This window comes from Castor canadensis, chromosome 18 (genome assembly GCF_047511655.1).
Source record: "Castor canadensis chromosome 18, mCasCan1.hap1v2, whole genome shotgun sequence".
Classification (NCBI taxonomy): domain Eukaryota; kingdom Metazoa; phylum Chordata; class Mammalia; order Rodentia; family Castoridae; genus Castor; species Castor canadensis.
This window is the reverse complement of record NC_133403.1, coordinates 12,123,213-12,137,620: the sequence shown is the minus strand read 5'-3', so window position 1 is coordinate 12,137,620 and position 14,408 is coordinate 12,123,213. Positions and strand designations below refer to the sequence as shown.

General features: G+C 39.2%; 1 non-coding gene across 1 annotated transcript; it reads right to left on the bottom strand.

Annotated features, from left to right (window-relative positions):
- Positions 1 to 14,303: 14,303 nt before the first annotated feature.
- On the bottom strand, positions 14,304 to 14,408 carry LOC141419074 (U6 spliceosomal RNA). Its single transcript, XR_012443745.1, has one exon. It is a non-coding gene; the product is annotated as a U6 spliceosomal RNA (small nuclear RNA).

The following is a 14,408-nucleotide window of genomic DNA, read 5'->3' as shown; positions in this document are numbered from 1 at the left end:
TTGTATTCAAGTAAGAATTAGGGATCTGGGGATCCTAGACACTTCTCTGAATTTGTATGACCTTTATAAGAGAAGGGGGGGTGGACATTAAACATTAAACACCATGTCCCTGAGATGTCCCTTTCCATTTATAGACTCTGGCCAGGTGAAAGGAACAATGTAAGTATACCTGGACTACAATATCTGAATGGGTGCTGTCTGAAGGAACACTGACTCCCTCATACACTGGGAACAGATCAATATCTCTATATCAATTCTTGATATCTCTAAGAATTAAAAATAACATATTTTCTATATATACAACAAAGTCAGCTGTTCTTTGCAATGTTGGCCATACAAAGGAACAAAGCAAACTAACAATATCAGTGCTTGTGTAATTTAATCTCGAAAACCGTTCCTTCAGTGGTGCTGGGTACAGTGTGCCACCATTGGATCTTTCCCGTTTGTAAGTTATAAACAAACCTTATGTTTGTATGCTGCTCCAGGTATTTTCTTCAGTTTCTCTGCAACAGACTTCACTGCCCCAGGGCGATGAGGCTGTGGAAAGAATTGGAGAGCCAAATAGGAGACTGGGGAAGCTCCAATAAGCAATAGAGCTTGAAAAGGGGGAAAAAGTGAGAGAAAACTTGAGTTGGCCTTCCATCTACATGTGGAGATGGGTCTTTGCTGTTATGGATGCTGGGAGCACCAAATAATTACATAGACAACCCTCAAATGCCTGCAGACATTAGAGGAAGTATTCTTGCTGTTAGTGAGCAATATGTCTTAAAGCACAAAGAGCTGTATAAGTTCACAGTGGACGGTCCTCTTCATAGCAGTATGGGGAGCAATAAAGATACATCTAAGCCAAAGTCTGTGTTAGACAATTGCAAGAAAAACTGAAATTGGAACCCAAAACACATTTTATTAAAACTAAAACTCAAATTGATGAACAACTAGTTGCTCATCTGAGAAATACTTAGAAATTGAGAAAGTCTAGTTTGCTGTTTTGCTAAACTTAAAGACATCTAAACTTAGATGTCTATCATGAGCTAGGGTACAAATGGCAGTTTGTCAAAAGGTTTAAGACCTCCCACAAATGAGCCCCATATGAATTCAGCACATATAATGAAGAAACACACAATACCATCTGAATTCAAATGATGGTACATAAGAAAAGCACTGCATTACACACAGGGAAACAGAATAATTTGCTGTTGCAACTGGCACAGGAACTGCCACAGGGGACCCAAATAGTGTGCTGGCCATAAGAATGGAAAGTAGGGCCTTGATGATGAGGGCTCTCAGTTCCCTGGAGATAGGGACTAAAGCAAAACAGAAATGCAAACTGTAATTCTAGAACCTCCTTCTTCTGGTAAAATTAGTAACCTAGGAACTTATATTCCTAGAAAAGAATACGCCATTTAATTGTGGGCTGTAGTTATACCACCACTTTAGTATTCTTCCCTATGGAAATCACATGGAGCAATAGAGAAAAGAGTATTTTACAGTAAGCTGGATAGAACACAGCTTGGTACCACAAATAATCAGGTTGTATATTATTGAACAATTATCATTAACACTCAACACCTAAGATTTAGGGTTTAGGGTTAGGGTGAGGGTGAGGTTGAAGGTAAAGGTAAGAGTGAGGGCAACCACCTTCACTATTTTGCAGAAAAGTGGTTTTTCCATTATGTTGCAATCTTCTTTTATTCAGCTCTTGTGGCTGCTGCATCCCATTGCCTTGAAATAAAAGAAGTGAATGTAACGTTAGGTTAGCACCCAATGTGACTGAACACAGCTGTTTATGTGCTCTATGAACTTGAACTTAAGTTTATCTTTTTTTAATACACCAAATACCATGGCTTATACCTGGAATGAAAAAAGTGAACATAAGTAAACATTTTCTGGTTTATATGTGTTTGATGGTCTGGAGTGGACAAGTGCAACACAAGTGGAGGAGGGAAATTGTCTCCATGAAGTGTAAGAAACTTACACTGCTGTCTATAAATATGGGATGCATCCACATCAGTGCAATTTTACCACTGTACTTAAGGGTACTGCATCTGGAATGGCAAAACCAGTTCAAATGAACCCATGCCTGCCTCCTTGGAGGTGATTTAGGGGTATGAGATACACATGGATGGCCAACCTACCCTACCATTAGACTGGCCAATATACTTGGGAAAGTCACATTGCAATCCCATTTTTAGTTTACTGAGGAAGCTTCCTATGGACTTCTACAGCGTCTGCACTAATTGATATTACCGTCAACAGTGTATAAGGGGATCATTTGTCCCTGAATAGTCACAGACATTTGCAGTTTTTGTTTTCATGCCAGAGGGCATTCTGACAAGTCTGGCAGTATCTCAATGTCTTTTTGATTTGAATTTCCCTAATGCCTAATAGTTTGCACCCTTTCTCCATGGTTTTACTTGCCATTTGCATTTCCTTTTGAAAAGTGGCCTTTGTGATGATTGAACTGGACTGCTATTTGGGTGTTTACATTTGTGAATTTGTGCTTACTTTTTTAAGTTCTTTATATATTCTGGATATTAGTCCCCTGTGAGATTAAGAGCTGGCAAACAATTTTTTCCACTCTGAAGTTTGTCTCTTTAATGTGTTGTTTCCTGTGCTGTAAAAAAGCTTCTTAGTTTGATACATTTCCATTTGACAATTCGTGTTCTTTTTTCCTGACCTATACTCATTGCCTACACCTATATATTAAAGTATTTACACTATATATTCCTCTCATTAGTTAAAACTCTCCAGTCTCACATTAAGGGCTTTGCTCCAGTTTCAGAAGAGTTTTGCACAGAATGGGAGGGAGAGATCAAGTATACAGTTTCCCCAAGACCACTTATTACAGAGACTTCCTTTCCCCCATTGTATGTTTTAGGCACTTTGTAAACATCAGATGGTGTGTGTAGCTGTGTGAATTTAGTCTGGGACCCTCTACTCTATGCTATTGGTAGCCGTCATCATGCTTCCTTTGTGGCTATGGCTTTATAGTATAATGGGAAACCGCGCATTGGGAAACCTTCAGCATTGCCTTCGTTTGTTTGTTTTCCCCCAGATTGCTTTTCTGCCATGGTTGGTGTCCTTTTCTCTTCTTGCTCCTCTCACTGCACAGGTATCAATAGGCTTCAGAAAGTCTCCATTCCTCGTCTACCTCAACCACTTAGGTTCAGAGCCATGAGAAATTTTAGTCTAACTCTAACTTATCTCCTTTATGGGAAGGTTTACGTGTTCCCTCTCCCACCCTGTGCTAACTCAGAACTCCTCCCACTCTTCATCTCCTAGAGGAACTGCAAGACAAAACCAACCCTGACCAATGGCTTCAGTGTTGGTGAACATATAGTATTCTGGTTCTAGCCAAGGTCATGGAACTCTCTGGGTATTTCCTGAGCTAATAATCAGACTGAAGTAAGACCCAGAGCTCTGGGATTCCCAGTCACGTTTCTGAATCCAAAGATACCTCAGACTATACAGGGGTTCTCCACATCTCTAGTATAAAGCTTGAAGAGAAGTCCAATGATTGCTGTATTTATAGCTCATGGTAGCACAAGCAACTTTAGCTGCACACAGTGTTTCAGGGAACAAAGAATGAGAAAAAAAACTGGTTTCCTTTGAACATTGCTCTGAGCATATTTTCACTGATCAATTTCTGTGGAGACACCTTCAAGAGAGAATTCTTTTTAGAAAGATTAGTGCACAAATATGTAGAAAAGAAACATACAGATTATGCCTTGAACCTGTAACATAATAAGGCATTTCAGAAAGCCTAATAAAACAATAAATCTACAGGCACATCCTCATACTTTCTTAAAGTCAAATAGCAAAAGTAGATACTATTGCGAGGTATACTGGCTCAGGTTTCTAATCCCAGGAATTTAGGAGGTGGAGATAAGAGGATCATAGTTTGAGGCCAACCTCACCAAAAGCAAGAGGCCCTGTCTGAAACTAAACTAAAACAAAAAATACTTGGTGCAAGGTTTAAGTAGTTGTAGTTCAAACCTCAGTAGCACCAACAAAAGGAAGAACGAATGCTATGGTCAAAGAGTGAGAATACTGACCAGTAAAGCCCAGGCACAATTAGCCACTAATCAGCTGCCTCATCCTATTCCATAAAGGGTGAACCCTGTGTTACATTTCCAGAGCTGTCAGAGTGACCCTAACCGTGTTCAGAGGCACATTCTCCTTTCCTGGAAACAGCTCAAATGTTCAGTGGACCTAGCCTTAACTACTGTGGCTGATGTGTTCCATCAGACTCTTCCTTCTCCATCTTCCCTCTGCCCCTGCCTCCTTCAGGACTCCTCATCTCTCTGGCAAGCCAGGTCTTCACCTGTGTCTAGTTTAGTTTTCAGAGAATGTGTGAATGTACTTCCTATAGTTTCTATTCTCCAGAATCCATCTCTAAAGAGGATGATCCTAGAATCAGATAAGTCCTGACATCCCCATGATCTTATTCCTAACCATTTCTAGCACATCTATCTCAGCCATTCTCTTTAATAAGACAGCATAATTAATTTGATTTGTGAACACACTATATGTTCATCTAGCTGTTCAGTGTTCGCACAGGGAGGAAACTGAATCAACCTTTTTCCCTTCTCTGTTGTGTCTTTATCATTTCTTGTCTTCTTTTTTCCTTACATTCCCTCAGAGTGCACTGAACCCCTATACCAGGTGACAGGTGCAGTAATCAATAGATGAAGGTCAGCAGCATGTCCCCCAGAGAGCAATCTTTTTCCTTTAGACCAGAATCTCCATGATAGCAACTCTTTGCTCAGGTTCCTGAAGTCACATTCTTTAGTCCTCTTCCAGAGTAAAAGGAAAGAATCCTCATGGTCTCACAGGTTGAGAGACATCCAGTGACAACAAGGGACAGTTAATCCTGACTGTGGACTAGGTAGAACAGGAAGATGGTGGTCATGTGGTCACCCCGACCTAACTTTGACAGACATGACGACCCCACAGCTCTGGGTCTTCTGCCTGCATCCTGCATCTGCAGGGAGGAAAATGGACAAGCATCTCTCACTGCACTGGGCACTTTTTAAGATAAAGTGGGATAAGACCACATAATCAATTGAATGAAAACTTTCCCTGCTTAAAGCAAACACTGCTCCAATGGCAGAGGCCTTCAACCCTTCAACATAAAGGGCCTTTCTTTATGCAGGCTAAAGATTTCTGGATGGTCAAACAGAGAAATAGACTTAGGGATGGACTTGCAGGAAAAGCTGGCCGTCAAGGTGCATGAAGGCCATGAGAGGCACCTAGGGAACTTTGATTCATGCTCTGCCTCAGTGCATGTCCCCATATGGGAAAATGAGAATATTCACATCCCCTCTTTCTTCTCTCTTCTCTCTCTCACTGTCCCTCACTCCCTACCTCTCCAACCCACATAACCCCCATACAAACCTCCTTCTCTCTTCATGTGCACCTTCTGGCTTCTCTGGCCAGTAGTGAAGTCTCAGTCTGCCCTGATCAAGCCATCATCAGGATCACAGCCTCCAACCACAGAAAACACTAGTCACATAGACAGTGACTGGGTTCTAACATCACAACTGGACAGGAAATGTCAGAACACCTCTGCTCAAAACAGGGATGAACTTAAAAGTCAGGAATCCCAGGGAAAGTCTATTTTCCCCAGCCTGGATCTTGACATCCAAGGATCATCTCTGAGCTTCATTCAAATGTGGACTGGGACTTAGAACCTATACGTTTTCCTTTCAAACACATTACTTTTCTGTAAGTCGATTCAAGTCAGCTGAGGAGAGGGAGAGGTGTGACAGATGATACACTGTCGAATTTAGACTACTATGTGAAGTGGATGGTCCTTAAAAGATTGTGGAAGCATTAGGGAGGAAAGGCCAGGGAGTTTCAACCTGGGACATTACTAAAGTATGTGAAGAGGCTCCAGTTCAATTCTAAGTCTACAACTTCACATAATAATTTCAGGGAAAAAACAGGGTTCTCTTACCTTTCGGTGACAGACCTATGTTGGGGATCTACTCCTGAACCTTCCACAAAAGGTCTTTGGCAAACAGGATGAGCTTGGGTGTTGACTTCATAAGCCCCTAGTCAGGCCCACTCAAGATGGCGGACTCTGGGAGGTGGGTGGTGATGGTCCTTCAAAGACAACAGTGTCCTCTGTAACAATGACCAACTCATTTGGCTATCAACATACTTTATCCTGTGGAGTTCTGATCTAGGATTAAATTACTCAGTACAAAGACAGAAATCATCTAACTAAAGCCGAATTTTGAAAGACAGGAAAGATGACAGGAACTATCTTTCTTTGAAGAGGAAATACTGACATTGTGAACAATTACAGGACTGGAGAAGAAGAACCCTCACCCCGAGTTAGTGTATGAGCTGAGGTCTTCAGAATGGACATGTGCTCACTGTCATGCATGCTTCTCCCTTCACATCTCAGAACTCTGGAGCTTGTGCAGTGCCAAGGATAAATATTCTGCCATCCACCCATAGAAATGCCCCTCAAAGCAAGAATAAATAGTGAGGGGAGAAGCACAAAGGTACAGCTGTAAGTCCTGAAAGATCAGAACAAGAGAATCTATTTCACTTACCTCTACAGGCCCACACTAGAACTTTGCCTTGTGGTTCAAGTGTGTGCCTGCCACAGTTGTGACTCCCTATATTTGCTCTATCACAGACCAACAGCTAATTCAACTTAAAAACTTTTTGTCACAATTGCCAAGAAGTGCTAATTATCGCAACCAAAGGTTTGAGGTTTAACAGTGGCATATTTTAAAAAATATGACATGGGACTTTGCTTAATTATTTGCCTAGGATGGCTTTGAAGCACAATCCTCCCAATCTCCACCTCTCAAGCATCTGGGATTATAGGCATGAACACCATACAAAGCCTCACAAAGTAATTTTTATTCTTCACAGATTTTACTTTGTATCATGTGTGTTAATCACATCTTATTGTCTCAGCTGTCAAACTGGGAACTATTTCATTTCCTTTGTGTTCTTCACAAAAACTATGATACAATAAGTAATTAAAAACTTAGTATTGAAAATATAGGAGGAAGAGGAAGGCTTTAGTTGGTTTCAGAGAGAATGACAAACTACATTTAAATTCTTGGGCAAATTGAAATGAAAATTTCTTTCTGCTTGGAAAGTATTATTCTCTTTGGAGAGGAAGGACAACAAAGAAAAGCAGGAAATAAATGAGAAGCTGAGTCCTTGCATTTTTTACCTAATTTCCACATTATATGACATGAAATGGTTAATCTACACAAGGTCCTACACTATATACTACGACTCAGAAACAGATTCCCAGTCCCATATTCATTCTGCCCACTCTGAGGTCCATCAAATTAAACACCGTTTACTTTCCATGCACCAAACCAATGATCTGCCTATGCTGCTACTGCTTTTACCTATGATACAGGATTCACACAGCATTTAAAGCAAACTTATATTGGGGACCTAGAACTGATCCCAGGAAACACATTCTCCTGTGTTAAGTCACTGGTCCTAGGTCAAAACATAATGATTTGATTTGATATGAAAATGCTGATATTTTACCAATTAAAAATGACCGTTACTCATAAGATATGCTTCTTTCCAGTGTCTACGTCATGAGTGTGTCCACTGAGCTGGTGGCTGTACGTGCCACACTAGCCAATCAACAGTAACTGAGTGCATCATGGAGTTGAGGCATGGGTTGGGTATAAATGCTCTTTATCAAGGTACAAGAGAGTTACAACAGAAATACAGAACTCACTCAAGCTGGACACAGTGCTCACACCCATAGCATTAGCTACTTGGAACATGGAAAGCAGCAGTTGATCCCAGGCTAAGGGGAAAGTCCTGAGACTCCATGTCAACCAATAATATATGCATGTTGTGGCACACACCTGTGATCCCAGTCACAGGGGAGGCATAAGCAGGAGTTGGGGTCAAGGCCAGCCTGGGCATGAATGTGAGACCCTGTTTCAAAAACACCTAAGGCAAATAAGGGCGGGGCCATGACTGAAGAGGTAGAGCACCAGCCTAGTGAGCACAAGGCTCTAAGTTCAAACTCCACTACCACCATAAAAGAAAGAAGCAATTATAAATATCACTTTAACTCCTTATTTGTTACTCCTCTAGGGTCTTTAGTGGGCAGAACTTGAGCAATTTAAGGGTCATGGACACAACAATATAAAATATTTTGCCCATTGTTATGTGTTTGGGGCCAGCATCTAAGACCTGACTCCAGAACTTACAGTGGTGGGCCACATTTTCCTACAGGATAACCAGAGATGTATTTGTGTTTTTCACATCAGTGAGTATGCCAAAGTCCGCGTGAAAATCTTCCTCTAAGAACCCTGAAATTTTATATTGATGGGCAGCATCTAAAAATTTAATAGGCTGGGGAACTTCACAACATATACAGGAATGCTGAGCTCTCTGCACTAGAGCCAATGATCCCATGACTGAATCCTAATTTTATTTCAGTAATTGAGAGCGTGAGCATTGGCCCCCACACAGGGGTTCATATTGTGACTTTTCCATTTATGAATTTGAGAGCTGGTATCATGCATTATGGAACGTTCATTTCCCCACCTAGAACAGTGGGAATATCAAAGAAAACATCAGGTAGCATTGCACCCAAGACAACATAATACAATATATAAATGTGCATTTATGAAAGACTTTTGTAAGCAAGAAATACCTACTGAGAAAACACATAATCTCTCTCTCTCTCCTCTTTCTCTCTCTCTCTCTCTCACACACACACACACAGACACACACAAAGTTCATAACCAAAAAATCATAGATTCGCACAAAGCCCCAGCAATCTTCAAGTAAAAACCTTACACCCACCAAAGGGGACCCACACATCTTCTTCCAGGAACTACAGAAGCTTGACTTGTGCACTTTTACACAGACTATCAACTTTCCCCTCAAACACTTTTACTATCCTATTCCCTCTGAAAACCCAGAATCAGGATGATTCCACAAAGGGAAGACAGTAAGGGTACTGCATGTATCATAGTACCTAGATATTTTTCTTCACCAGGTAACTTGAGATTACTTACCACATTCAGATTCTTTTAAGTTCATCTGCAGAAACAAAGACATTATGAGCAATAGGTCATAGTGTGTCTTGAAGCCATGTGAATGGAAGGAGGAGAGGAGTGGAACTTGATCTGATGTATCTACTATATATCCATATCTGCAAAGATTCAAACTTCCTTAGAGCATATTCTCTAGAAACATACATTGAAAACAATACATGCAAAGTTTCTCTTGTGGTCACCTGAGCTCATACATAAATGTTGAGGCAAATATTAAATTAACCACATAAAACAAAAAAAGTAGGGAGTACTGACAGGGGTGATTTAGATACTCCCACAGACATCTGGGGATCTAAAAGCTATACTCATGTCTAAGGCGATCTAGACACAAGAGGCTCTGACACACTCAGAGAAGACCTGCTGTCTCACCTCTAGTTGAGTTTGAGGTGCCCCTGAAGTAGGAGAAGGGCAAAGTAGAATTCTAAACAATCAGTCTAAGTGTTGAATCTATTTACCAATGCAAAAATGATGAGCCTCTTTACAGATTTGAAAACTTACTGGTTCTAGGAAGTTAAAAACTGAGAGGGCTGGAGGCTAGGCTCTCGTGGTACAGTAACTACCTAGCAAGCATAAGGCCTTTTGTACAAACTCCAGTACCACCCAAAGCAGTAAAGAAAGTCAAATCACTATCTTTGCTCTACATAGAGATCTCAATAGCACACATTACAGACAGTAACAATTTTATAGAGATTATTCAGCCAAGTCACTAAAGAAACAAATTAAAAGCACAAACACATGCAGTAGCAACAACCAATCCTGAGGCACACAAAGACTTTGTTACAATGTATGGATAGCAATACAAACATAAGACATGCTCAGAACTATATAAAATAGAGCCCTTTACAGAATTATGTAATAAAGCTTGTTTTAGACTGAAGTCTGATAGTTTTATATTGCTATCCTTAATGGGACTGGTTACAAAAATGGTCTAAGTCTGACACCTGAGAACTGGATTTGAGTATTCCCATGATTACCAGAATTGAAGGAATAGCACACACTGTCACAAGTGCCCGTGCAAGCCACATCATTTGTGATGCAAATGTTTTCTGGAAAAGTGGACATTGGTTTGCACTAGACAGATGGCAATAACATTTCCACTGAAATCCCTAGTACCTGACTCCCCATTGACATTCCCATTAGAGAGTATTCACACGCTCTCACGTTCCCAGATCAAGAAATTAAGCATGCTTATGTGATTCAACTGGAGGAGAGTTCTGTAACGTTTGTGCTAGCCTTTTCTGGATATAGCACCATATGGAGTTTGACTTTGCTCATTTTTCTTTTGCACCCTTTTAGAATAAAAATTCAAAGATGTGAGTGACTCTCAGCTGAGTTCATTGAATCTTCCAAGAGATCACCAAGCCTGGGACTGGTCTTGGGCATACCAGGATGGCCAAATACTCAGGAGAAAGAGAAATTCATCAGGGCTATTATTGGGAAACCTAGACTTTGAACCTAGAATATAAAGACCTAAAATTAGGTAACTAACTGCATGTGTTTATATAACCTGACTTCACTATCCATGGTTTTCTTATGCATGGATTTAAGCAACCAGAGAACAATATTTGAGGAAAAGTCCACAGTGAATATGAACAAATGTTTTCCTTGTCATTGTCCCCTAATAAATACAATATCGAGGTTTTCTATAGCATTTGCTTTATCTTAGGTATTAAGTATTCTAGACATGATTTTAAATACATGGGAAGATGTGTTTAGGTTATATACATATATTACACCATGTAACATAATGGACTTGACCATACAGATTGTGGAATTCATGGGGGGTGTCTTGAAACCAACAACTAACACATACAGAGACAAAACTGCATGTAATAAAACATTGAAACACGTGTCTAAAGAACTAAAGGAAGTGAAATAATTTTCACAAATTTGGTTTCCCAAAGGAATGATAGGACCAGAGGCGTGGCTCCAGCAGTAGAGCCCCTGCCTCGCAAGTGTGAAGCCCTGAGATCAAACCCAGTCTGGCAAGAACAATAAGGTAAAGAAAAAGAGGGATGATAAAACTGTAATAATACACACGCAATCTGAATTCCAAATTTTGGAGTACAATGATGAATTAACAGATTCAAGTGGGAGAAAATTAATGTGGATACAGTTAACAAAGTAATATCAGGATTATATTCAAGAACTAAAATTGTGAACTATTGAATCCATGGTATGAAAATACACATCCTTCTCAAGCACACTTGGAATGCTGATTCTGGAGCATAAAACATACCTTTTTCTAATTTTAAAAGAATATAAATCATGCAAAGTACAGGTGACCCTTGAAAAACCCAACAGGCTAAAATAACCCTCACACAATCAAAAATCCCTGATATGATATTTATTCCTTAAAAACTTAACTACTGATAATCTGTTGTTAAGTAGAAGCTTTATGATTACAGAAACAATTAAATAAGACACATTTACTATGTTATGTGTTATATACAGTGAAAAAGATGGGAGAAGCACAAAAGATCAATTTTTACTCCATCACGTATTTTACTGGAGAAATGAACAGCCCAGGTGATTGATGTCACAATGAGATGCAGTATGTCATAAGCAGATCTTTAGCAGTACTGGATCTTAGTGCCACAGTAATGGAAGGTGACTAGGGAATTACTACAGCAGTTCAGCATGCACCGCAGTTAATTTTATATGGTTGATCATAGCTTTGTTTTCATTTCTCTCGAGTGTGAGGAGCTAGGTATAGTCTGTAAGTGTGTTTTACTTACATTTTAACATTGAACGTTGTAAAGCGTTTTAACATTTTCGGTGTTTTGTTTCCATATGAAGTTTTAATTGGAGTATATTTAATTGTACATAGTAAGGGATTCCAATAATAACAATTACATAAATGTATTTTGATAATATTCACTCTCGCAAAGTGAAAATTTTGTAAGGTAGCATAGGATAAAAAAAATAGATGTTCATTCTATGCATTCATGACAAACAAAATTAGTCATGCAGTTTACCTGTGAATTGTTTAAAATTGTCACAACAAAAAAAAGTTTTAAAAAATCTGCATATAAAAGAGCATGCCCCATTCCACCCCATGTTTTTCAAGGGTCAACAGTATGGTCTCAGAACACTGTGAGACAAAACTACAAATCATGATGCCAGGAAACATACAAAATCCCAAAATATTTGAAAATGAAACAAAGCAGATTCAAATCCCACATGAAAAAAGAAGCTTCAAAATACATTTATAAATATGTTGAAAAAAATGAAATGTAAATTCAAGAGACTAATATTGTAAAGTACAACAAAAGTAATACTTAGAAGGAAACTTGTAGAATTGGATGGCATGTATTATTTTAAAAGATATAAAATCAGTAATTTCAAGCTTTCATTCGGAAGCATTAGAAAGTAGAGCGGTATAATGTAACACACATTCAGGAAGTGATAAAAATATCACAAAAGTCTATGACATTAAACATTATTACAAAAGTAATGAAAAATATGGGAGAAGCACAGATCAAATTTTTCACTCTCATTCTCCTTCTTGCTTTACAGATGACCTGTTATCAGGTCATACTCCTTTCCTAATAAACTTTACTACCTCTTATGAAACCAAAAATACAAATGAAATGATATTCTTACAGATGATCAATCAACCCTCTGCCAAGGCTATTCACTGAAGTTTCATGTAAACTTCTGAATTAAGATAAAAAACAACATGTCACTTTGTATTTATCAATTTCGGGGGATGTTCCAAGCTGATGATGAAGGTTACTAAATGTAATAATGAGGGCAACCATGTGCCAATTGCATTGACAAGGAGCAGATATAGGAACTTGATTTGTCTTTGTACTCAACTTTATATCAATTCAAACCTGTTCTAGAATTTTAGAAAGTCTGTTAATTAAAAAGTGGCACTATGGGGCTACCATTACCAAAATACCTAATTTGCTTAGGTTCCATAACTGGATGAGGTATATGCATCAACTGAAAATACTGTCTGTCATTAAATGAAAACCAAGTTTGACTAACATTCATTTCCAAATTCTGTGCTTGTAGCTCTACTGATAAGACTAAATCAAAAACTTCACTTATGGAAATACTGCAGAAGCTCCTCGTAATGGTTGTCACTTGTTTATTGGGACACAGAAAATCTATAATTACAGTTACAGATTCAAACTAATTATTCAATTTGCATAGTACCTTCAGTTGAATTGCTTGCCAGCTGCACTCCTTCAGAAGAAATAAGGGTAATGCTTCTCCCTAGAGAGGAAATCTTGTGTTTTCCTTGGAAACAGTTAATGATGGCAGAGACTGGAAGTGCACTCACAAAAGATAGGGCTATGTTAGCTTAATGGCACAAAACCAAAGGAAAATTAATAGTTCTGTATCCTGAACTTGAACTTTTGATTCTGCCTCCAAAAGAGCCAGCTCAGACAGAGGAAGTTGCAGGAAAGTAACAGAATTCAGTGTGCACTAGCACGTCTATCATATGAGTTGTGTGCACAATCCCTTAATGTAGATGAGGCAGTATAGAAAAAACAGAAGAACACAATGATTGACTGAGCATGCATGCTGGTTCCTGGATGACCTGCATCCAAATCTCACTTAGAGACACATGAACCCAGAAAAGTTCACGTGTCCCAAGCTCTCAGTACTTAGCTAGCTATGCTAGAAATTCAATGCAGCCTGCCTTTATATATTATAAGCCGAACCATATTTAAATGAGGTTAAGCCTTAAAATAAAGAAATAGTGTTTCGTATGTGCTCTCTGATGTTTATTAAATGCCAAAGGATTGACCTGGACAGGACTGTTGAATCCAGAAAAGGCATATAGATTGCTGCAAGGCAATGGAGAAAGGATGTTTACTTCTTTCATTATCTAACTATGATGTTTTACAACTCATGAAGTATACATGTAAAATGAGGCAGGCAGTAAGGCGCTCCTATTTTTCCCTGGAGGACACTGATACTTAAAGATGTTAAGTAACCCAGAACTCTGTTCCCTGATGCATCTGGGAAGGGAAATCATTTGGTTTCTGGAGGGACCAAGACCCCTGCACAACTGAGACCTCTAGGTCGCCTTTGAAAGGGTGTTGCAACAACAATGTGGGCCCCCCAAGTTAATAACTTGGCATTCCTTTGAGTTCTTAGCTATCATTATCACCCAGGCACAGAACACAACTTTTCCTGAGAAAATGTCCTCAGACCATAGACTGGCACCATTCCCATCCAAAATGATCTGGTTACTTGAGCATAGTTTTTTTAAATATGGAACACTTCACATTTTTTTTTGTCATCATTACGCAGCGTCCATGCTAATCTTTCTGTACGGTTCCAATTTTAGTATATGTGCTGTTGAAACAGCAC